Here is a 25,066-nt window from a genome sequence, read left to right on the forward strand (position 1 = left end):
AACAAAAGTATATGCTGAGTCTACATGAACTAGAAAAACCATGAATGAACTATATATATAAAATGTATATATTTCTTTTTTTAGATATATAGTATATTTAGAGGTATGTAGTAATGATTGCTGGTTAACATGTATGTGTCACAGCTCAAGTTTCTTGTTTTACCTTGAGACTCAGGTCACTTCACTTCCTGCCCCTGGGTATGTCCCAAGTCCCTTAAAATTACTGCTAATCACCTAACCTAGCTACCTTACCTAACTGTTTAGTCCCTCCCACTTAGGAAAACATTTAAGGAGTCAGGAGTTAGGAGTGAGGATTGCTGATAAGAGACATGAGACGGCCTTACTCTGAAGCGTCACGTAAAGCGACGTCCTATTCTGGTGACGACGGCACCTATGGGCGGCACAGCTGGATCTGCTGCATAATTGAGCCAGCGTTTGGCGTACATCCCAAGTCACATTATATTCGCTGATCAAAGCCTTTGGACCAGTAAAGACTGTTATTTTACCTGAACTGTCTCACCTGGTTCACCAGTTGTTACAGTATGTTGATGTAGCTTAGTGTCAAGTCTCTATTTGATCATGTGACAAGACGACATGATAGAGTAACTAGTTTAGGTGCAAAATCTGTCAACTGACGAGCTGAGCACATCTGCAAGTCCAGTCAGCAGTCATGCCTTTTAAACATAAGAGTGGCAGTAAGAAAAGACAAGATAATAATAATTAGTAACTAACATGCACTAGGGCCTGTGTTAACTACCCCTACTCCAGTGTATAAGACATGATGAGCAAAATAAACAGTCAACATAATGGCTGAGCAATTTCGGTAGGAGGCCCCGGGGCAGACCCAGAACACACTGGAGGGATTACATCTCATCTGGCCTGGGAACACTTTGGGGTCCCCCAGGAAGAGCTGGAAAGCATCACTGGGGAGAGGGACGTCTGGAGTGCTTTGCTCGGCCTGCTGCCTTCGCAACCCGGCCTCAGATAAGGGGATGATGGATGGAATTTTGCCTTTCAAACTGCATTGTACCAATGGATTCAGACAGCCAGGTTATGACACACACCTGAGGAACCAAACCCATAACGCTACGGGAGAATCGAGGGGTATTGGAGGATATGTCAGGTGTAGCTATGTATCAGTATTTTGTAAGCTAAGTTTGACTTTCACTTTAACTTGTCAGAGCTGGCGCTTCGGGACAAATTTTATCTGACATCGCAACAGATTATTAGCTGTTTGATAATGTCGTCAAGCCGGGGCTATTGTTGTCTATTACCGTGAATGTCTAACATTTTAGAGAGCGATGACCAGTCGAAGGCGAGCGGTACGCCCCAAGCTGCAGGGTGAGGGGCGGGACTTATTTTCATATTCATAGATCTGCGCATATGAAATGATTTCTCATGTACAGAAAACTTATGTCATTTTTTGGAACTGAGGTGACTTTTAAGGGGTTTAATCCAAGGAAGAACTTTAAAACCTGTGAATTCTGGTGTTCTCTGGTGAATGCCAGTCGAGCTGCACGGTGCCTGGCTGTGAGAGCAGGTCCCACTTAAGGACGTCGGGCTCTCATGCCACCCTCATGGAGTCTGTTTCTGACAGTCAGAAACATGCACACCAGTAGCCTGCTGGAGGTCATTTCGTAGGGCTCTGGCAGTGCTCCTCCTGTTTCTCCTCACACAAAGGAGCAGATACCGGTCTTGCTGCTGGGTTGATGCCCTTCTGCGGCCCTGCCAAGCTCTCCTGTTTTACTGTGACCATTAAGTGTTCCCTTAATATTTGAGCAATGTATATTAACAGCATCATACGAGGGGAACAGAAAATGTCAGTAGGATGCAAACTTTTGTTCAGCTGGTGCAGGTTATTAAAAAGTCCCAGGAACTGATCTAAGGAGTCTTAATATAAAAATTCATTTTCAGAATAATCAGATCATTTGATTAATCCACAGCCTTTTTCCTGCTTCTTATACACTGAGATACCTGATTTACATTTCATTTGCATTAAATTGTATTACAACATTTCTCACCTTGTTGAAAAAGTTATTGTTCATGCAGGTTAGAGAACACTTTTGATTTTCACAGCCAGTTGGCATTGTTATGTTTTAGTTTTTCTTTTTTTTATTGTCCTGACCGAGCAGTCCCTCAAGCTTATCAGAGGCTTCATCCTGCATAACAATATTACTGTGAATCAGCTGACACACAGCTCAGACCCTGCGAAGGAATCAAAGGAATGAGACGAGTGTGCTTGCAGGGGGGCGAGGCCGACCTGAGCTGCAGATGACAAGGCTGATATGAGAGCTAAAGACCATTTTCAGGTTGACTGGTTCGAGGGGATTGTTTTTTAGTGTTTATGAAAGTTAAGTCGAACTGTCTTCGTTTTTTAGCGCCGAGAGCGACACAAACGGTCCCAGACGGCGGTGTTTTTGCATGAAGAGATGTGCCAGGTTGCGTCAGATGCAGCTGGACAACGACCTCAGCGGGACACCGGGAGGGCGCATCGACGCCTTGTGATCTGCATCTCGGCACCGTCTGAGCCTGAGGGGACTGAAGCGCTGCATTCATTGACTTTCAGGGCCGCTGTCGTATTAATGCTGAACTCTCCGCTTTTCTGTCTTTGTTTGCTGCTTCAAATACTTTCCCCCCTTCAGGCTTTTTAGCATTATGTTGATCAAACTAAAACCGCCATCAACCTCAAAGGTACTCGACGAGCTTTGCTTGGAAAATGCAACTTTTCTTCCAGCGCGATTTGATGACTCAGTACGAGCTTCACTCCACATATACTGAGTCAGCCGTCAAAAATTAGTCTTTGACTGTGTCCTTATGTCATTTAACCTTAATTTCACCGCTGAGTACCTGAGCTGCTGTATTGCACCGGGTTGCATAAATGTCTCTGTAGGTAAAAGCTGTAAACACAAACCACTGCGAAACCAAATTAGTTGGAGATGCAGCAGCGGTGAGGATTGAGGTTTAGGGGGGAGGGTGGCTGTTTTCAGTTTAATCAATCATCCCCACTGAAATCAGAGTTTAGAGGAGGAGGAGGAGGGGTGTAGGTGGGATGTGGGTTGTTTTGCGAAGGAAAGGAATCCCATTTTTTCTCTCTCTTAAGAGGCAATGTAGAGCCGGCTCATTTTTCACCTGGGCGCGGCTCATTCGTTCATTAGGCAGAGAGATAGGGGTGTATGTGGCGGATCTGTGTAGCTGCTTCATTACTCTCCGAAGACCGGCGAGATCGGACCACGCTGTAGAATATTTAACCCCCCTCCCCTCCCTCCCGCTCCCCTCCTCCCGTTGCTGCTGAGGAATGATGTGTGTTCAACAGGATTTGAGTTCCTGCTCATTACAGAGGCTTGATCATAACTCAACGAGGGGTGCTACCTACATGCTGAGAGAGCAGTACTTGCAAAGGCAAGGAGATGCTGAACCGATGAAGGCACCGCTGCCCCGAGGAGGAAAATAAGAGCTGTGGCTTTGACGGAAATGTTGATCACAGAGGAAGATGGAACACCGTTCTGTAGCAGCACGTCTCCACTTAAATGTTCTTTTCAGCCCGTTAAAGCTGGCTCTGTTCCCCGAGTGTTAGAAAAATAAGAGATTATACTTTCTAATGTATGCAGTCAATATTGATCAGTGTGCCAAGACAGCTTTATTACTAATGCATTTGGAGGTCAAAGGTCTCTTGGTTAGCCCGCGGTGCATTAGAGCCATGAACATGGCTGCGATGTGGCCATTAGACATACCTCAGCATCCATTAACAGAGGCTAATATGGTTGTAATTATGGCCTCTTCAGACGCTTGAGGTCAGGTTTTATACTGCAGTGAAGCCATTTGCAAATGATTCCAGAAATTTCCTTTCATTATGAAATTGTCACTTACCTATAAAAGGAAAGGGAAATGTGTTTGTGATGAATAATGTGGTAAATACACAGAAAGACGTGGACTTTAAAAAGATAATTCTGGTTCATTAAACAGGGGTTTTATCAAATAATCACGTTAAAAAAAGAATTTAGATTTGAACCCCACCTTCAAAAAGAAAAAGAGTAATGGTGGATTTATACTTGTGTGTCTGCTCTATAAAGAGTCTACACCATTGTGAGCATTTATACTTGTGCAGTGGTGTGTCTGTGTCCTCCAAAACACGGTCGGCGTCAGGGTTTCTGTGAAGTGCTGTAAAACACATGATTGAGCTAGCAAAGCAGTTTTGTGTTGCTATGTGTGGTATTAATTCAGTTTTGGGAAATCACGATGTCTAATTCGGTGCACTTTGTGTCTCACAGGTTTACCTCAAAGATTTTCATATAAAGTAAACCACAAAATGCATTTTAAAGCAAGAAATGGAAAGAACTATGTGTCTTTACATTATAACACACAAACATATTTTTAAAAATTATGTTTTGAAAGATTTCATGGGTTGCTGAGGAGTAGAGGTCAGCCAAATATGCATGTCCCCACTGACCAAAGTTAATTTTTCATTGAATAGAAAACAAATAAAAACAGCCAGTAACCCCAAGTTTTTTCTGCTAATATAATCATTTGCCCGTCTACTTTAACTTAAATAAAAGAAATCTGAGAAAAATACATGAATTATTTATAAAATAGCACTATTTAATCATGTCACCCAGTTTTGTTCAACCCCGTAACAACATACCAATTTCCCCCTTTTTAAAAATAATGGTTCAGTACAACTTCCTCAGCACCCAGGAAGTGACATCACTCAAGTCTTTTCCAGCTCACACTGTAAAGAGCGGTAAGTGTTAGCATACACTGTTACATGCATAAATGATATTTACTATTGTTTGGGAAAAAGCAAACAATAGTGTTGGAAAAATATATTAATTTCTTGTTTTCCTCATGCCATGTGGTGCTCCATACCCTAGCTAACGTGGACTTATGGTTAGTTTTAGCTAAAATCTTCAACCCCGTAACAAAAAACACTGTTACGGTGTTGAATCATTGTTATGGGGTTGAAGGTTGAACTGTTCTTAAGCCAGCTAGCCAGCCCCTTTTCTCTAAATGTTATTTCATGTTCATTATTTTCAGATATCAGATGGGTAAATCAAATGCAGAGAGGCAAAGAGAGTACAGGGCGAGAAGAAATGCAGATGCACAGAGAAGGGAAGAATACCTCAGGAAAGAGCGTGAGCGGTGGAAAAGAGATACAGAAGCAGGGAAAAAGAAATCCATCCATGACTTGAGTAAGAGAGCTCAAAGACATAAGCGGAAGGAGTGGCAGGAGGCTAAAGAAAGACAGAAATGGAAAGCTGAGATTGACAACAGTGGGCCTATCTCTCTAACCCCTCCACATAGTCCTGACAGTGAGATTCAAGATGCAGTGCAAGCCAGACCAGAGTCTTCACGGTGAGGGAAATATGTGGTTAGAGACAGTGGTTGGTTTTAATTATGATAGCTTGTTTAAAAAACACTGCTATATACACTGCTTTATACATGATTATTCCAGTAGCTCCTAAGAAATGTACATTTGTAGGAAGGGAGCCATAGTTTACTGTTTTTAGTAGTAAATTCAGACCCCCCCTTCCACTCACTCACTCACTCACTCACAAACAAACACATACAAAGCCATGGTGGTCAATTATTGCACCCTAGTGTATATTATGTAATTGCTATGTCACTACTAATGTAACTACTAATCTGTAAAACTAACAGTCCCCTTTCCATGCATTGTATGGTTTCATCTTAGTCATTCAGCAGGCAAGAAAGCATCCAGCAAAGCAAGAGACACACTGCACAAAGAAATGGAAGAACTAAAAAGGAAACTCAAACATCAGAAGAAGCAGAAAGAAAAATACAAGAAAAGACTCCAGCGAGCAACCATCGATAAAGACTCTCCCAGGTCCAAAGTCCGTCAACTGCTGAAGAATTGTACCGTGAACAGCAAGGTGAGGAAAACTTTACTGCACCATGAAGCCCTAATTCATGACATTAGGATAAAGTACAAGAATGCCAGAAATGAAAAAGGAAAAAAAACTGTTGCTGAGGTTGTTGTGGGGAAGATAGTCAAGAAATACAGGCTGCAGAGGTGGTCTGAGAAAGCACTAGGCTTTTCAAAGAAACGCAGGACCTTGTGTGAGAATGAAGACCTGAGTAATAACTCCACCAGAAAATCTTACAACAGATACACTGATACATCCCTGGAGAGCAAGGTGAAGACATTCTTCACGAGAGATGATGTGAGTCGGATGACGACGGGCAAAAAGCAAACAATAACAAAGAAGAAAATAAAAATGCAAAAACGATTCCTTGTAGACACGATGAAAAGCCTTCACAGGAAGTTTCTGGCAGAAAACAACACTAGTCACATTTCCTACGCCTCATTTTGCCGGCTGCGACCCTTTTGGGTTGTCCACCCCTCCCTTTCAGACTGCGACACCTGCCAGTGCAGGTTACATGAAAACCTGGGCTTTCTGGCTGACAAGCTTTGTCAGCTTAAGCTTATTGGAACATCAAATTTAGAGAGCCTCACAGAACTTGTCTGCTGTGACATTGGCAGCAAGGCCTGCATGTATGGAGAATGTGAAGTTTGCAAGAACAGAATCGTTCCCCTCTCAAGCTCATATAATGGTGCACAGAAGGTGACCTATATGCAGTGGGCCACAGAAGACAAAGCAAAATTGTGAAGAGAGCTCGGTCGCAAAAATAACAGTAAAGCAAACCATTGAGAGCAGTCAAGAGGAACTTGCAGAGAGGTTCCACACACACCTCACAAAGTTTAAGAGGCATCTCTTCAACATCAGGCAACAGTATGCCTACTACCGTGGACTGCGCAGCTGCATGGCCAATGATGAATGCCTTATTCACATTGACTTTTCTGAGAACTTTTCTTCTAAGTATAGCACTGAAATTCAGTCAGTACATTTTGGATCATCCCACCAAGGGGTCATCTATGTTGGTGGAACACAAGAGCCAACCTGCTTTACCTCCATCTCACCATCCAAGCACAAGAGTCCAGCTGCCATATGGGAACATCTGAAACCTGCACTGGGCTATGTGCAGACCACACACCCAGAGGTGTCTGTCGTGCACTTTTTTAGTGATGGGCCCTGTACGCAGTACAGGCAGAAAGGAAACTTTTTTCTCTTCAGTACAGAGCTTGACAAGAGAGGACTGAGAGGGACCTGGAATTTTTTCGAGTCCAGTCACGGCAAAGGAGCACCAGATGGTGTTGGTGCTGCCTTAAAGAGATCAGCAGACAACCTCATCAGCCACGGCCAGGACATCAACAATGCTTATGAGCTCTTCAAGGCCCTCTCCGAGACAGACACTTCAGTCAAATTGTATTTTATCGAAGATGAAGCTGTTGAGCAGGCACTGCAAAGGATGCCATCCACCATTCCACCAGTCCCTGGAACCATGCAGATCCATCAGGTCATCACTCTTGCTCGAGGGGAGATAACATCGCGAGATGTCAGCTGCATGTGCTCCACCTATGGAAAGCTTGAATGTGAGTGCTGGAATACAAATCATTTCAGCTTTGTCAGGAAAGTCCCAGCTACTGTGTCACAAGGGCAGAAACATATAAATTGGGATGACCCAGAGGTCATAGGGGAGTGGTGCGTGCTCACTTTTGATAAAGCATTGCATCCAGGAATAATCCTTGCCACAGATGAAACCGACGTTCAAGTCAAATGTATGCACCATGCCGGAATAGCCAAAAACAGGTTATTTTGGCCTCTACAAGAGGATGTACTGTGGTATCCATTTGAAGATGTGCTTGAGCTCATCCCGCCTCCTCAGCCCGTGACAGGACGTGATTCACGTCACATGCAAATTCAGAAAGAGATCTGGGACAGACTGTCTGACTAAAGGATGAAGAGAACCATAAAAAGCAGGAACAACAGATCAGATAAGAAAAAAGACCATCCACATTCACGCCACTGGAAGTTAAGATTGAGCATTAAGATGTAACCATAAACTGGGGGGTAAATTCCCAGATTTTAGAGCAGACAGCAATGTACTTTTTTTTTACTGCTGATACTGCAGATTTTATGTTACCTGATGTTAATGATGTTAATGGAATAGTTTTACCTGATGCTAATGGAATAGTTTTACCTGATGTTAATGGAATAGTTTTACCTGATGTTAATGATTTGAATGAAATAGTTTTACCTGATATGTTTGTTTCTTCTTGTTTGTTTTAATAAATTAATTAAAGTCAATTTCAGTTTGATTAAATGTTGTGTCATTCATTCAACCCTGTTACAGTGTGTTCAATCCTGTTACTTGATACATTTTCATAGATTTTTTAATAATGATAACAAATATTAGGTAAGTGTTTGTTGAACTGTATGCAGAGTTTAGAAGACAAGTAGAAAATATATGAAAGCCTAATCTAATGTTTATGTTCAAGTATATTTTCATGATTTATGAAGACCGCTTGTACATTAAGTTGCCATATCCTACTTGACAGTCAAATTATTATTATTTAGAATCAAATAAAATATACTTATAATAAGTTATTTTACACAAGGGACAGATGATTACCAAGGCACTGCAAGAATTAGTTTGAATATGTTTTAGAATTATATTCACACAGGAATCAAATTGTCCCGTTACGGGGTTGAATTTAAAACAATCTAAGTGACAAAGAAATTCCTAATCATGTTTGGGATTTCATGCCTAAGGTGGGAAAACGTATTTTCTCAGAGGTTCAAATAGTCCTTCATCAGATGCAATGTTCAGAAACACAATTATTTGTGGTATTTTTTTCATTAACCAGAGAACCCAATGTGCACCGAATTCAGAGAATCACCTGGCTGCAGCAGCAGCAAAGCTAACATCAGGACGTCATCTGTTAAAAGCCTCCCGTTTTCGGATACGACATGAAACTACTCCAGTTAGCTCAATCATGTTGTAACTAAGACATCCGCTGGAAAAAATATTTTTTTCACGGACTGTTCATTGAGTTAATGAGTCATTACAGACACCGCTAACAGGGCTAACAGCTAACGGTTAGCCCAGCTAATCTACGATAACCATGTTATTAATTACAAAATGTGCACACAGAAATACTAACGTTTGTTCAATCATTGTGTTTATGGACTTTACAAACATCAGATTAGTCTAAACGGTGATATAGTGACGTGAAAAATGTGATAGCTACAGGGCTGCCAAGTTTCAGAAAATGACAAGAGTGAGACTTTAGTGTCATGATGCGTTCGGAAAAAATTTGGCCTTTTTTAACATCGATTTGGCCTGTTTTAACGTCGTTTTATACCTTAAGACTGATGTCCAGTGGCTCTCCCTGCACTGTGGCCTCCTAATGCTAGTTTTACAGTGGTTCTCAAAGTGGATTCCAGGGATTCTGTGGGTTCCTTTAGGGGGGTCTAAATTGACCCTTACAAGGTCTGTAACTCTGACAGTGTACAAATGGAACCAAATGGACCCCAATGGGTCCATTTGTACACTGTCAGAGTTAAGGATAGACCTTGAAATTTAGAATTTTGAGAAACACTGCTTTAGGGGGGTCTAAATTGATATTTACAAGTCTGTAACTCTGACACACACACACACACACACATTGAGACTAACGTTAGAGTCTCTTTTTCAAGTGTGAACTGGCCAAGAGAAGAGGCAAATAAATGTTACACAGCTCTGCAACAAATACAGGACAATGATAGACTTATAGCAGCCTTAAAACAGTACATATTAACCAGGAAACTCAAGGAGAAACAGCGAATCAACAGTGAACAAAACTGGGTAGTTACCTACCGTCCGTCTTCTAGCAAGCAGAAGAACGTCAAGTGGGTTTTAGATGTCGGCGCTGTTGTGTGTGAAAGATAGTTAGAGACGCCAAGACCTGCCTTACGTTGCTTCTGATTGTTTATATTGCGTGGTGCCTTCCGTGGTTGGTTAGATTTAGGCACAAAGGACTGATGGATTGGTCTGGGATTGGTTATCTCGGTCAGTCAATCAGAGTTACTCGAACTACGGCAAGCCGCGAGGACCAAAGTTTATTATCATGAAAAAAATAGAGTATTGAATGGGGAAATATAAGCATGAGAAATGTCAAGTGTGGCATGTGGTGTGAGAATGGGTCAGATTGTGTGACTGTCACACTCAAAGCGTGACGCTTGGCAGCTCTGTAGCTAAACTCTGCTGGTTTTCTACCCGGAAGTATTTGTAAACAACAAGGCGATTCCCTCTATAGGGGGACATTTGGACGTCATTTCCAGGACGTGGTCACCAAGACGTCCTCTCGATGACATAAATTGGACGGTTATGTGGTCGGTTAGGGTTATTAAAAAGCCGTCAAGGTGACATCTTGGTGACCACGTCCTGGAAATGACGTCTAAAACATCGCCTATTTGGCCGTGATTTAGACTAGTCTGGAACGTCACCAAATGACGTCAACACGATGTTAACTGGACGTCATTTGGCTTGCTGGGATAATAAAAATGAATGTGCCGCCTCTCTTGATGCAGCGGCTCAACCACACCACTAGGTGGCGCATGAGTTGATTTTTAAGTCGTTATACCTTTTCAGTGTTGAGTAGTGTTAGAAGACGAATATGCAGACTTGCAGTCTATGAAGATTTCCATTATATGTTAGCATTATGCTAGCGGACCATGCGCTAATTGTTTTTCCACATTTGTGGCACTCATGCCAGCTATATTTTGAGTTAACTTCTGTCTTCTTTTTATTAAGTAAAGGAGCTCCAGAACATGTTCACTTGATGACAATTAGCCTAAATCTTTTTGGGTTTTTTTGCTGTGGCTCACAGAGCAGTCTGCTTCTCCTCCAAGTCTGTGGCGCTGCATGAAGAAGCTTCAGTGTTGATTGGCTATCACTTGTGCCATGTAACCAATCAGTGTAACCAATCAGTGGGGACTGTAGGTGGGACATTGTTACACAGCCAAGAGTGGGACTTCCGGCATAGAGACGGCTGTATCAGAGCCAGAGGAGCGCGTTTTAAAATAAACGTCCTAAACGGCCTAAAATAAATAGAAAAATATCGATTCTGGGGAGAGAATCGATTTTTAGAATCGTCCAAGAAAAAAATCGCGATTAATATAAAAAAAAATTTTTTCCCACCCCAATGCTAACGTTATTGGCACAAGTCTATGGCATTTTACACTGAATGAATTAGCTTAGCAGCTAGCAGACTTTTCCTCTACTTATATGAAGTCAGGGACAACAGCAACATTTAACAAAGGTAATGTTACAAAATTCGGCTCCATTACAACTCACAACATTCACCGATAAAACAAATTTAACATGCTAACGTTATTAGCACAAACCTATGGTATTTTACATTGTATAAATTAGCCTAGCGATGAGCAGAGATTTCCTCTGCTCATATGAAGCCAGGATAAATCACACACAAGACTTAAAATGCTATTTATGTGGAGGCTTTATTGTCTTCACAATTTATTGTTTCTTATCTGTGAAATTAAAGTAAATAAAAACTTTGTTTCCACTGAGCGAAATGGTTTCAGCTTACAGAAACAGACAGGAAGTCTGCGTCACTGTGATGCGTAGTTACATTTGTGGGGAGGTGCACGTCAGGCAGTCACGTCGCTGTAGAGCCTACATCATAGGTATGACATTGATTCAACACAGAAGTATGAGAAACTGACACCATATTTTGCAAAAAGCATCAAAACTCGTAAGGTTATAAACGTTTAAATGAAGCTCAGTGTACGTTCAATCAGGAAGACTTTCTTTATGCTATAGAGCTTATCTCTTTGCCATGAATTTTGCCACGATCTCCATCAGCCAATCATGTCGCTCTTGCCAAACTTTAAATCAGTTCTCCTCTCTGCTCCTCTCTCATTTTAGGCAGAATTGCGCCCTCCTCCACCCCATTCACCTCCAGTCTCCTCCTCCAGAGCCCAGGATGAGCTCATCAACAGCCCACTCTGCTTCACATCCAGATCCTCCCTCTTCATCTCATCTCATCACCACCAGACTCCATAGGAGGAGGGGGGTCCCTAATCTACTACGTCTTTATCACCCTACTGGACAGAGAACTCAGAATGAGTCTTTCCAAACTGAAATGTATCTTGAGCTTGAAGGAGCCGATACTGTGATAAGAACTGGTCTGCCCATCACTAGTTCAGAGTGTATTACCTGTTCAGATCTGAAACAAATATTCAGTGCACTCTATCGCGGCAGAATGGTAGGTCACAGTTTTCGGTAATAACTTTCCTGTTCGCCTTTGTTTTCTCTTCCAAATAAATTTTTCTAACCTGGAGGTTTTTTTAAAACCAATCTGATCTGATCTTATTCTGTATGTAGATGGCCCTACTGAGGAGCTCAGCTCCGCGGCGCCTGCTTATGAGCCGGATGTCAGGGAGAAGCTGGTGCACTGCAGGACTGGCTGGTATCGTGTTGACATCTGTCATGTGTGTTTGTTTATCGGGAACAAGGCAGCACCACGGGAGAGAGACGGATACTCTCCGGAGAGTGACTGAGCTGAAGCCCTCCTCTTTATCTCAAAGGAGGGGAGCAGGTATTATACAGAGCTCATACCTACACATATAGGCTGAGCTGTAGAGCCAATAAGTGACTCACACACGGGGAAATACACACACGCTCCGAGTCGGAGACGTGGAGGACGGTTTCAGTTATTTTCCAATGGGCTCTTTACTTCCCATTATCAAGTGATTTCCAAGAATTTTATCTCAAACCAAAGCGCTGCAATGATTTATCTCTATAGAGTGCCATGATAAATGATCCTCGGGTGTAAAAATACTATTTGTGTAATTGGATCATTCTTTGGCCCGTACTCCACAGCTCCTCCATCTGCTGCTGGTAGAGTTATGTGCCCTGGTGGCAGGTAATGTTTTTCATTATATGCCAGGCCAGTTTTATATATAGAAAATGGGTGGGAAGGGACTGGGTCTCGCCTGGAGCCATTTGCTTGCTTAGTCCCTGTAGGTGCATCCAATATTGATTGCTCGGGAGTAGAGAGCTCTATCCCCACAGAAAGGCAGCATATGTACTGTATGTGGAGAGCGGAGATACTGGGTGTTCTCGGCTGGCTAAATTTAGCAGGCGAAGCAACACCCATGATGACAACCTCCTAGCGAAGGTGCCATGGAGCACAAGAACACTTCGTAGCCTGTGGAGCTATGGAGACACATAAACATACACACAGGCAGCGCAGAGCCAAAAACAAAAGCTTGGCGTGCTGTCATTATATATATAAGGTGCTGTCGGTAACAGTAGCCAATAAATCGTACTGCCCCTCCCCCGCATCCATTGCATTCAAATCACAACCCCACTGCTGCTTGAAGATCAAGTGGTTGCCAGTTCTTTGCATAACCTGCATTTTTCATGGCGGAGTGGAGTGAGACCAAGCGGCAGCCTCCAGGGCTGAAATATGAAGCCAACCTGAAAGTGACAAAAAATGCAGTTCCTCAAATGGCCTCTAGAGGCTGGCTCTATAAATAAGTCAGTCCCCATTGACCCCCATGTTAAAATGCCCAACTTTACAACAGAAATAAACATGTTTACAGTCTGGTACATAAAATGGTTTTGGTCTCGTCACTATTTTAACATTTATGACAACTGTACGGGGGTTATTTTTTATGTAACTCATCTATTTAAATCTTAGTAAGGCTTAAAGGGAAATTTTGGTTTATTTCAACCTGTCTCCTATCATCCTAAATTTGTTTCAAGTGACTAGTGACATAAAAATAATAGTTAGCATGTTAGCCGTTAGGCTAGATACGGCCGGGGCGCATAGTAGTGTCAGACCTGTTAAAATGTAAGTGAACGGGCAACCTTCAAGTGCAAAGTTAGTCCACTAAACAAGCTTTTTTTCTACAAAGACCGCCTCATATCGTTAGGATAAATGTCAGAGAACATATAGAAGATGACATGTAAACATGTTGTCTTACCTTACCGGTGTGCTGCCATGTTTGTTTACCATTTAGCTCTGCTTTCCAAAGCGTGGCTGAAATATCACGAGAACAAGCAGCGATCTCATACCGTGCCTGAAATCTCTCGAGCTCTAGATAAAGCCCAGCTGGATACTACTCCAGGTGGAGGTGTCTCGTCCTCGGTCACATCCAGACCTTGAAAATAAGGCTGCAACCGGTCCCATTCCTTGCAACAGAGGCATTCCTCTTCTGTGGGCACTGGGGCACAGCATTCACAGGTACACCACCAATCTCCTTGCAGCAGCCATTCCTCCTCTCTCGTCCTCTACCTGTTGTGACTCTCTCTCTCCTCCTCTGTTCTTCAATTTCACGAAGCTCTTCGTCAGTGTATTCTGGCTCAAATAAATAAGGGCGGCCATCAAACTCTGCAAAATCAAATTCCTCCTCCACAAAGTCGAAGTCTGGCAAAAAGTCAGCCATTATTCTATAAATCTTTCATAAAATAAATGAATGAACTTTTCAGGCTATTGTCCGGTTCTGCCTTCCAGCTGTTGCTGCTTGTTCTCGCGAGTTTTCAGGCACGGTATGAGATCGCTGCTTGTTCTCGCGATATTTCGGCCGCGCTTTGGAAAGCGGAGCTAAATGGTAAACAAACATGGCACCACACCGGTAAGGTAAGACAATACGTTTACATGTCATTTTCTATATGTTCTCTGACATTTATCCTAACGATATGAGGCGGTCTTTGTGGAAAAAAAGCTTGTTTAGTGGACTAACTTTGCACTTGAAGGTTGCCCGTTCACTTACAATGTAACAGGTCTGACGCTACTATGCGCCCCGGCTGTATCTAGGCTAACGGCTAACATGCTAACTATTATTTCTATGTCACTAGTCACTTGAAACAAATTTAGGACGATAGGAGACAGGTTGAAATAAACCGAAATTTCCCTTTAAAGTTACGTATAATTACAGGCTGTCTGCAGATCAGTTTTCCTGCCTTAGTCTTTGTCAGCCCCACCCTGATTAGTTTCACTCACCTGTTCTTACTCATCCACTTCGTGTCTTTCCCTCATTTACCCAGCTTCACACCTGCCCTGTGTTAGCTTCATTAGTCTTTCCCCCACTTTTCCCCAGCCTATAAGCTTCCCACTTGTTCTTCTGCCTCACTTTATTACCCTCACCTGGGCTCCTCCGCCCTTGTTCTCCACCTGCACTTCATCCCTCATCAGACTAGTTTGTATTTAAGTCCTGGTTTTCAGTTCAGTTTTTGTTGGATCCGTGATTTGGTTATGTGATGTTCAGTTGCTGTTTCCTGGAATAAAGAGTGATATGAGCTCCTGTGGTCTGCTTCAACCTTCTCCACACCACATTACAGAGAACCCGACAATATCCCAGAGATAAGACTAGACACAAAAAACCCTGGATCGTGACAGAAACTCCTTCAGCTGTTTCCAACGAGCAAAAGCTGAATCAATGTTCACCCCAGTCTTCTCCTACCTTAGTCACTGAGCATATGTTGCTGGTACCAGAGTAAAGCCAGGTGCTTAACATCAAACTCAGCCATTTTTTAAATTTTTTAAGTGGCTACTACTAAGGTTCTTGATCACTGATGACACCAAGATACCAGGTGATACCAGCATTGTTATACTACTGGCTCACAAGCTTTATAAGGAGCAGTATCCAAACATCAAACATCTCACACAGAGATAGACAGGATAAATCAAACTTAGTAGGGGCACCATTCTAGTCCTGGCAATGTAGTTCATTTTAATTTGTTCATCAGTAGCCATTTTTACACAAAGATCCCACGACATGGCAACAACAAAGACCCGGCATTTGCCTTAATTTTTAAACAGAAGCAAAGAACATGTGTATGTGATTTTAGATAGCATGTCGGCATTTTAGAAACAAAAGAGACGTGATCTGTAACACTACAACTTCGGCGGTGCTTTATAATCACTAACAATGGTATAACATGGCAATAATAATCATTTACTGTCCCTGTCATGTGGTGGCTGATCTCATCCAGACATTTCTGGGCGTTGGTCCTCTCTGAGTTAGCTGCTAACTGCTGCTAGCTGCTCTTTATATCCTGGCGGTGAGTCACACACATATCGCATCGTCAAAATGTCACACCCATCCCATTCATGGTCCTGCCATCCATCCCTTTTACACAGACGTTGTTTCAGCGCTGTTACTTCCTCCGCTGCCAGCTTAAAGGCAAGACAAATCTGTCTCCCTATTTCGCAATCGCACCTTTAGAGATACTGTTACACGCTCCAGTGTTGTGTGTAGGAACTGGTATGCTGTCCTGTTTTGATTGTTAAACTGAATACATTCCTGCCGGCGACTTCTACCTGGTCTCTTGTTTCCTCATAAAAGTGGACATTTTTAATTCATTTTCATTTATTAATGCTGTAGAGCTAAAGGGATTCTCAATTGTAGAAATGTGTAGCCTGTACACCAAACATTTTGGCAACTAAAATATGCACCAGCTGTCTTCAACCCAGCACCTTTTCCTCTACATTTCGCATAATCTCAATAACGGTGGCAATAGAAGTCTTGAGTCTCCTTAGCTTGGCTAGATATGAAAACCAAAAAAGAAAACAAAAAGAGTTCAATTGTGCAGGAGGAGATTTGTTTGCTTTTACTGCCAGCTCTGCAAAGTTAGCCCGCTGCAGTGCCACCTGGTAAAACACATTAATGACTGCTCATTTAGACCTGTTTGTGATGTTGACAGGCTAATTTAGATTTAATAGGCTGTCTTACCTTCATTATGAGGCTCAAAATGTTTTGCGGCTCCAGATAGATTTTGGTCAAAAATGGCTCTTTTGATAATGGAGGGTGTCGACCACTGTGCCAGAGCACTGATGGGTATGGTGGAGAGAATAAAAGGGCTAAACGCTGAGGCGCAATACAAAAGGAGACAATGAAATTTGCAGATTCTATTATTGTTTGTTGCTTATAATCATTGTTAATTAGCTAAGTTGTTTATGTGTGTTGGTTCCTCAGTAGCTCTTGTTCTTGTTTGTAGAAAAACCTATAAATATAAAGGTGTGAGGTGCAACAGAAGTCTCGCCAAGGGCGTTGAGTCTGCCAGGTCAGACACAGGTAATATTTGTTTCAGGAAAAGCAATACTTTTATTCTACACCTTCCTGAAAGCTCTATGGGTGTATTCTTTTCTAAAAATGATCTGTCCACATAAAAATGTTATCAATAAAACCTTTAAAGTCTAATTGGTTTCATTTGCTGCAAAGGCAGTGCCCTCTCCAGATACTTGAGCGTGTTTGGTGACAGGGTCGGCGAGGTGAATGAATTAAAGCAGGGAGACGCACCTCGCAGGAAATGTGCCAGGCTTCTGAGGCTGTTATGTAAAAGCTTCTGGTCGAGTTCAGGCGTTTGATAGCGGCACACTTTCCCAGATAAGACTTCCCCTGAGCCTCAAGAGAAAAGTGTACCTGCATATTTATCCGTCCATTAGTCTCTGTCTCTCCCTCTCATCATCTCGTCCTCTCCCAGCTCCAGGTATTAGTAACACTGCGGAGCATAGTAAATATTTGAGAACTCTCTGCCAATGAATCCAGTCTCATTTTCAGAGTGGGTGGGCAAAAAAAAAAAAAAATGACAGTTTATCTCCATTTTCAGAGCTCCACTGAATGATGAGCACCCTCGCTCTGTGGTGCTCTAACAGATTAATTCACGTCAGAAGTTCCCGATTTGCATTCCAGAGGTTAACTCTGGTCTCATCCGATTTTCACTTTGAGCTGTGATGAATCTGCTGCTGAATATATATTCTTTCTTTTTTTCCCCCGCCTGCTAAGGTTGGATTAAATGAAAGAGCGGTGATTTTTGAAGCGCTGGTATTTTTTTTTTCTTTCTCTTTCTGGCAGTCAAACTATGCTGCGTGGTTCTTTCTGCACACAGCGAGTGATTTTTCTAATCAACACATTTCACATGAAAATGATGGAAATCATTCTCTTTCATATGCGCTTAATCATGAGAAGAAGAGGCACAAATGAGACGAGCTTGTTAAGCCTGGTCGTCTCATTCTCATTACACAGCCTGAATAAACAATATAAGGTTTGAAAAAGTTCAGCTCTGGCCTCAACACACAATACACTATTGTTTTTGTCTTCTGGTGACACAAAAACAATATTTCCCAAAAGGTATTGGAACTTGAATCCATTGTGTGCGACTGTGATTTATCTTTTGGGAAAATATTTTGCTCATTAGCCACCATGGCTAGAAATGGATGAGCCCTGGCATGAGATCAGCTCCGCACACACCAGTAATGGGGATGTTCAGTGGAGAGCCGACAGCAGAGCAGACTGGAGGAAAACCGGGAGCGATGCATCAAGTCAGAGAAAGAGTGTTTGGTCAGCAGGAATAAAAACGTCGCTGATTTCCCCCCCTCATTTTCTCCTCGTCTTCAAAACCCAGTTCAGGCACAATTCAGCGAAATGTGTCATTAAGGAAAAGCAGAGCCTCTAAAGTTGTAACACTCCCAGATTGTGCAAGGTGTTTAGACTGGGCAATTTAAGTGATTCACAGCGGAGCAAGGAAGACGGGAGGAAAACAGGCCTCATCTGATAGTTACCTGTGTGGGCAGCAGCCGGGCTTCTGCCCACACAGGTAATTACAATTATGCAAATGAAGCACATAGTCAGGCCCCGGATCAAAAGCAAAACCACGTGTGCAAACTGAAAGCCTCCATCTGCTTCACCTGTGCATTTAAATACATCTACACCAGGTACACATGCATTATCATGCTAATGAACCCAGTGAGAGGTAAATCATCATTTCATTGCAATAAACAATATGAACAGATGGAACAAACGCATGTATAGGGGGAAATAATGAGTCTTTTCCCAGGAATCATCTCTGAATGGCCTGCAATCTCCTCGCTCTTGTTCCAGTGTCAGACCACTAGATTGCTTTAGGTGGAGATTGAGGGGTGGGAGCGGAGATTAGGAGGGAAAAAGAGAACGCTAGGAGGAGGTGATGAGTTCCGGACGGGAAACCTCGTGAGGCTCAGGTGATGAAAGGATGGCGTTCTCTCTAATTCATTAGCGGGTAAAACAAGTCGTAATGAGGAGTGCTGTGGTGGCACCACCGAGCACAATGGAGCGTGGAGCGAACATGCTGAACACAGAACGTTCAGTCACACTGTCGCCATTCAGCGCTACATTTGAAGTCTTTATTGTGATGTACAGTTATTGTATGTGTAACATGGGGTTAAAGCCAATCACAGGTTAGCAGCTGAGCTCTCACCTTCATATAATGATGATGTCTTGTGTTCCGATTACCTCAGTAATAACACACAAAAACTGTCATCAAACACAGTTACATTCAAAAATACTGTTATTTTTAATTCACCAGATTAAAGGAACACTTTGCCCCCAAAATGACCATTTCTTAATCAGTTACTCACCCCGTGTTATGCTGAATATGTGAGGAAGAAGTTGTTTTTCTTGTATGCATCCAACGTGAACGAAGAATCCAAAAACAGAGCAAATTCAGGATGAACTGAAGTCATAGGGGTCCATGTTGAAAAACAGCCAAACTATATCAAAATGTCTGTTTCCAAACTCTCACACAACTCCAAACACATACATTTTTCACTCAAACGTTACTGTTTCTAACTGAACTGAAAGTAAAACTTACAGGTGTCTATGCTCTCTTCACAGCCAGACTCCATTGACAAAAACAGTAATTTTACCTCGCTGAACACAGGAGCTGCTGGTCTACCATTGCCTCAATCACTTAGTTAGTTTGTGTTATTGTGAGACTCTGGTGTTTTAATCAGTCAGTTCCAAAACACCGAAGTCACACAATAACACATAACAAACTACCAATCGAGGCAGCAGTAGAGCAGCAGCTCCTGTGTTCAGTGAGTTAAAATTATTGTTTTTGCCAATGGAGTCTGGGTTTGCAGAGAGCATAGATAAATTTAACTTCAAGTTCAGATAAAAGTGTTTGTATGGCTAGAAGTCTCTGCTGTCATTCCTTAGATCTGAGATTGGATTAAATCAAGCACATGTAATTTTAGATGTAGTTGTTATTGATTATACAGACAGGCATATTAAACTGTGTTTAAATGTACATCTTTATCTTCCCTTCAGACAATGTAATCTGTTGCTGCTGGAATCCTTTCATGGTTTCGGTCATGGACTTTCCACGTCCACATACGACGTGCAAGGTACCCTGGGTGTGTTGGTTGTAGATGTTCTGGGACACCATGTCTAGTTCTGCCTGTTACATGCATTGTCTTCTTTCAAAATACACTTCTGTTTTCACAGGATATTTACCGTTTACATATAGTCTCTTTCAAAATAAAGGCACTACGTCAGTACAACAATGCTAATTGACTTTTTTTTTCCTTCAACAACAAATGCACATGATTGGGTTTAGGCAACAAAAACACATGGTTAGGTTTAGAAAGGAAGAACAAGGTTTGGCTTTATAATCTGACCGGACGCAAACACCGTTCTCTCAGGTGAAAATCAGTGTTTGTTGGATCCATCCATCACACCTCCCACCCACCCACACCAGTCAGACTTTTGCCACCTTAAAGGGATAGTGCACCCAAAAATGAAGATGCAGCCATTATCTACTCACCCATATGCCGAGGGAGGCTCTGGTGAAGTTTTAGAGTCCTCACAACACTTGCGGAGATCTGAGGGGTAAGTGGGTAGCAACACAACTTCACCTAATGCAGGCTGACGGCGCCCCAGATTAAAACATCCAAGAACACATAATTGAAACCACAAAATATCTCCATACTGCTCGTCCTTAGTGATCCAAGTGTCCTGAAGCCCCGACATAAAAAGTTGTTTGGAAAAACATCATTTGAACTCTGTTTTTAGCCTCACTGTAGCCTGTAGCTCTGACTGCCTCTCTGTACACTGCGGACAGAGACAACAAATGACATTTTTCCAAACAACTTTTTATGTCAGAGCTTCAGGACACTTGGATCACTACGGACGAGCAGTATGGAGATATTCTGTTGTTTCAATTATGTGTTTTTGGACGTTTGAATCTGGGGCGCCGTCAGCCTGCGTTAGGTGGAGTTGTGCTGCTACCCCCTCTCCCCTGGGATCTCCGCAATATACACATATCACAATATCACAATGTTTTTGTGTGGCAATATCGTATCGTCGCATAGTGCCAAGTATTGGGTTTTTTTTTTATTTTATCAAATGAAGTTATTAACATTACATATACAAATTAAACTTTAGGTCGCCTACTAGAATGATATAATCAAGTGCTTTTTCAGTCCGCTAGATAGATTTTGCTGCAAAAAAAAATGGCTGAGGTGAGATAAACAAGATGAAAACATATCTTATTAGATAAAACAGATGTTGACAAAGTTTTCCTTTGGGGACATAATTTACAGTTGAAGAAGGGTAATAAATCACTATATTCGATCACAATGCTGACCTAAGTATTGTGATAATATCATATTGTGGATCCTCTGCTGTTTCCCACCCCCCCACTGAATAATTCCATTGACCCACTGTCAACCTGTTGTGGTTTATTGGGACACTCAATTATAAAACAGTGTCATCGTTAATGTTATTAGTAAAACCTGCACTCTCTCTAGTATGACATGTTTGCTTTGGCAAAAACCTGCTCAGCACTGACAGCTCATAGCTTTATTTTGCTAACCTTGGATATGTATCATGGGTGTAAGAAGCAAGCCTTGGATTAACATGTATACATGAATTATTGAATAAATTCAGCAATTCCAGATAAATCATTATGTATATTTCAAAAAATATGGCCCAATATTTACTTTTTCTATTCATAATAGATAGAAATACACATTCCTGTGTTCCCAAGAGGTTTTGATTGGCCAGCTTTTAATGATAAAACCTTGAGCGTACAGTCCGTCTACATGATCTGCTCTGCAATTGACAATACAGCTTTGTGACAGCCTTGCCTGTATTGCCTATAGCATATTACACATGCTGGAAGGCTCCTTGAGTAACCAGCCGAGTGCTAATGAGCCCATCTCCCGTTAATTTAATTTAGAGTGTGGGCTCCTCCATGGAGCCGCGGCGCCGTCTGCATGGCTTTGCTGCTGCTCCTAGCTGCAGGGTGTTTAACCTGCGTGCGGCTCCACAGCATGCTGTAATGGTGTCGCACATGCATTCATATCATCTACACAGACACACCCTCTCTCGTAAACACAAGAGCATTGATTTACACACTCATCGTCAAGCTCCTCCCAAAAACACAACACACAGATGTTAATATCTGCAGTTCAAGGGCGAAAATGTATTAATGAACTACCGGTGTTGCATTTTTAATTGGATTTATTCACCTATTTGTGTTTTTTAAAAAAAATAATGGTCCTTATTTTCTCACCATTTCCCTTATCATGTGTCTGTGGATTTGTGAATTGTCACCGAATCAGCAGGGGAGAACTCAACACGGGTCACCTTGAAAAATGTCAACCGAGCTGAACGCCAAAGTGAAAAGGTCGAGTGTGATAAACGTGCCATATCTCATCTTCAGCATTTACAATATCCCACTCAGATTATAGAAAATGATAAACATGCGGTTTGGTTGATAATTTCAGTCGTAAACGAGTCTCTCCCTGAGCAAGAAACCACACTACCAATACTGTAATCTGTGATATTGTCCAGATAGAGCTGCCTGTTTGAAAACAAGTAGGAGATGAAACAAAAAATGTATCTGCATCCTTTAAAAACATCCAACCAGGTGCTTCGAATTTTCATCATTTTCAAGTTATTCCCAACAGAACAGCTACACATCACAGATATGGAGATGGGAAACAGTATTTTCTCTTATTTCTGGCTGCAGGAGGCTGTAGTGACTGTTTACTCATACAAATGGGGGTGTTTTATGCAACAGAAAAACACAGGAAATCTTGAAATTGCTCATATTCTCCTTTGCTGCTGATTGGCAACTGATAAATGACATATTTTACCTCTGGAAATATGCCACAACTTACCTAACAGCCCAGTCGCCAGAAGAAAATTGTATTGTATGTCTCTGTAAACCATGGATACATTACATTTGTATGTTTCATAGGTATAATGTGGTTCAGATAAGCGGAGTTTCTCATCAGGAGGAGGAGAAGGTGGATGGCGTGACACCTTTGGGCAATATGGCTCTTTGACACCAGCTGTGTTTTCAAATGACAGGTGACATTTCCAGCAGTGGTTGTCATTCAATCGATCAATCAATCATTTATTTTTTACATGATGTGAAGGCACAACTCCACTGAAATATGATCCTGTCCGCTCCTCCAACTTGTACGTTGCAATTTAGTCCTTGTTTTGTGTCTTCTTACATCATTGGCTGCTGCTGTATAAGTGGCCATGTCTCTCGATGGTTCTGGTGATGAATGGTTTCTGCTTGTGGAATGAATTAACTTTAGTTTTGGGTACAGTTGCTTCTGTTGATGTACAAATTTAATCCACCAAAGCATCAGTGAATTCGTTGACGTCATCAGTGATGTCGTCGGCGGTGTCCTGGAACATGTTCCACACTCTGATAAAAGTCATTTCTTGTGTCACTTGGGGCATGCGTCAAAGTTGACCTCACCAAGATGGCCGCATGTTTGCTCCTCCCAAACATGGGCAGATACTCCTCTCTGCAGCTGCTTCTGATCAGCACATAGCCGTGATGGTGCAACTTGTGGTGCAAGGTGAGCAGGAAAAGGACAGCGGCTCACATTCCCGCTTTCACACCAGTCCTTGCACGCCTCTTCTTCTTTCGCCAATCTGCTCTGTCGAATCAGCATATAGAAAAAGAGCCTCTTGGTTGAATGCCGCTGTCCAGGAGTGTCGTTGAATCAAAGGATATTACAGTTCCTGATACCTCATTGGAAACTGATGCAGCGTAGACACCGTCCAAATTATTCTTTATCATCTGTACTAGCAGGATGCTAGCTGGATGCAAGTTTGGCTATGCCCATCTTCTCCATCTTTTCTTTGATGTTTGTTAATATTTACATTTGAAAAATCACAATTTCAGACTGCCCTCAGGCACTGTTCGTATGTTTTCCTATGAAAAGTAATTCACCAAAATTCGTATATATCACACTTAACCCATGTATTCAGGAGGGCTACAATCACATGACCAGTGCACTGATGGGTCCATGTCATTGGTCCGACATCCCGTTGTTCCGATACGTGATTATACTAGGCTATAGTGTATTTGTGTACCATAGAGGATCAGCAAACGCAACAAAAGTAGGCCAGTCGAGATACAAGTGTCATAGAGAGAAGAGAGTGAAACACCATGACCTCCTGTTATTAACTCTGGGGTCGGGGTTGTGTGGGGAGCTCTCCGCGGTGCTGAACGGCTCCCGGCGGGCGTATTTCTGCCTTGATGGTGCGTCGCAACCGGCTCTGGGTCAGCTGGGAAAGGCTTGAGGCGAAGCAGGCTCACGGCTTATGTGTTTGCCACTTTCTTTTTCATTTTAACCCACACCATGATCTTTTCCTGACCCTAACCAAGTGGTTTTTGTGCCTAAACCTGACCAGACCTTAACCACAGGGCATCATGATGATTTCAGAACAACGGGACTTCAGAACAATGGGTTTAATATGGTCGGAACAATGGGCTGTCGGACCAATGGGCAGTTCCCGCACTGATGGGAGTACAGAGGGAAGTGGTTCCAGTAAGGAGGCAGGGTCACAAAACTCAGAACTTTCCCTGGGAGACTGACTGAGGCAACCAAAAATGTCCGCACCTACATATATATTTCCGGTATTGTGGCGACAATACTGGGTATTTTAAGTTAAAATATGACGTTCTTCCTAACCATAACCAAGTGTTTCTGTGCCTAAACCTAACCAAACGTCAACCAACGTCAACCATTGTCACAGCATGACATTGAGAATTGTCTGAACATATTTGCTACATATGAAATATACAAATGTAACGTATCCATGGTTTGCAGAAACATACGTCACATACGCCAACATGTATGTTGGCAATTGGGTGACATTAAAACCCCAGTTTCATATTTGGTATCACAGGGCATTGAGCTCTTAACTTAAATAAAACCACATCTTAAATTTGCTGTTCTATGGTAAACAATGTTCATCCGCCGTGACGGAGGCAGGATCCGTCGCTTTAATTGAACATCGGGGAGGAAACATGTTCAGTTCTCCAGTGCAGCCCCACAAATCCTGGAGGTACATGGTAAATCTCTCTTATAAGACTCACTTGCTGAAGAGAGTGAATTTTT

General features: G+C 42.3%; 1 long non-coding RNA gene across 1 annotated transcript in view; it reads left to right on the forward strand.

Annotated features, from left to right (window-relative positions):
• The window catches only part of LOC144461811 (uncharacterized), a 91,821-nt gene that overhangs the window by 60,873 nt on the left and 5,882 nt on the right, over positions 1-25,066 (forward strand). Inside the window, exons 2-3 of the long non-coding RNA XR_013490448.1 lie at positions 11,788-12,127; positions 12,247-12,460. This is a non-coding gene — a long non-coding RNA (uncharacterized LOC144461811). The remainder of the gene's footprint in view (positions 1-11,787; positions 12,128-12,246; positions 12,461-25,066) is intronic.

Source organism: Epinephelus lanceolatus, chromosome 23 (assembly GCF_041903045.1).
Source record: "Epinephelus lanceolatus isolate andai-2023 chromosome 23, ASM4190304v1, whole genome shotgun sequence".
NCBI classification, from domain to species: domain Eukaryota; kingdom Metazoa; phylum Chordata; class Actinopteri; order Perciformes; family Serranidae; genus Epinephelus; species Epinephelus lanceolatus.